General features: G+C 54.0%; 1 protein-coding gene across 1 annotated transcript in view; it reads right to left on the bottom strand.

Annotated features, from left to right (window-relative positions):
- Positions 1-320, bottom strand: part of LOC113217307 (maternal protein exuperantia) — a 542,899-nt gene extending 542,579 nt beyond the window's left edge. The window contains exon 1 of the mRNA XM_052270834.1: positions 317-320. The gene's annotated coding sequence lies outside the window, so the exon portion shown is untranslated. The remainder of the gene's footprint in view (positions 1-316) is intronic.
- Positions 321-752: the final 432 nt, after the last annotated feature.

Below are 752 nucleotides of genomic sequence, written 5' to 3'. Positions count from 1 at the left end.
GGGGGAGGGAGAGGAAGGGAAATGAGCAAGAGCACACAGCAAATTATGACACGACAAGAATGCATTTTTTCCCAGCTCCGGTTTAGTACTCCCCTTCCACGAAGCGCACGCAGCGGCTGACCCGAGTGCGGAATTGCTAGGGAGTCGCCCGCGCTGATAGTACCCAAAAGGAATCGTTCAGAAAGTACGACCGTTTTTCTCAGATTCGAATTATTACGTGTTTTTGGCGCCTGCGACACTCCGGGGTAGGCCACACCGCTGTACACGCGTGTTTCGCAAGCAAGATGTTGCCTACCTACCAGGCGCCCCGAGAGCTGACTTGACTGATCGCGAGGCCACTGTTGGGCCACGGTTGGCCCAAAGGTTTCTATGATCAGGCCGGAGCCACCCAATAACTGGGCAAGAGACTAAATGGAGCTGCCAGGGTCTGCCAACGACGAATGGCGGTCGAACTTATTCAGGTATAGGCCGCGAACGATATGGCCATTAACGACACGCACGAGTAAAAAAGATGGATCCTTTACAAACGGGGCACCGGAACACGAACAATAGCAAATGTAATTGCCTTTTATTTTTTTCCAAAGTTCATACAGTCACGGTATATACGCGCCGTTGTCATTAAGTGCATGCCCCTCCCCTACTCGCTGCTGCAGCTGCGCCCGCCTCCACAGCACGTCAAAACAGTGGGTCATTTCTGAGCGACAAGCTGCTAGGCGGGGGCGTGGAGAAGGGCTAGGTGGAGTGGAGCCGGG

The sequence above is a fragment of the Frankliniella occidentalis genome, unplaced genomic scaffold, assembly GCF_000697945.3.
Source record: "Frankliniella occidentalis isolate FOCC.00 unplaced genomic scaffold, Focc_3.1 Scaffold1, whole genome shotgun sequence".
In the NCBI taxonomy this organism is placed as follows: Eukaryota; Metazoa; Arthropoda; class Insecta; order Thysanoptera; family Thripidae; genus Frankliniella; species Frankliniella occidentalis.
This window is presented reverse-complemented; position numbering and strand designations above follow the sequence as displayed.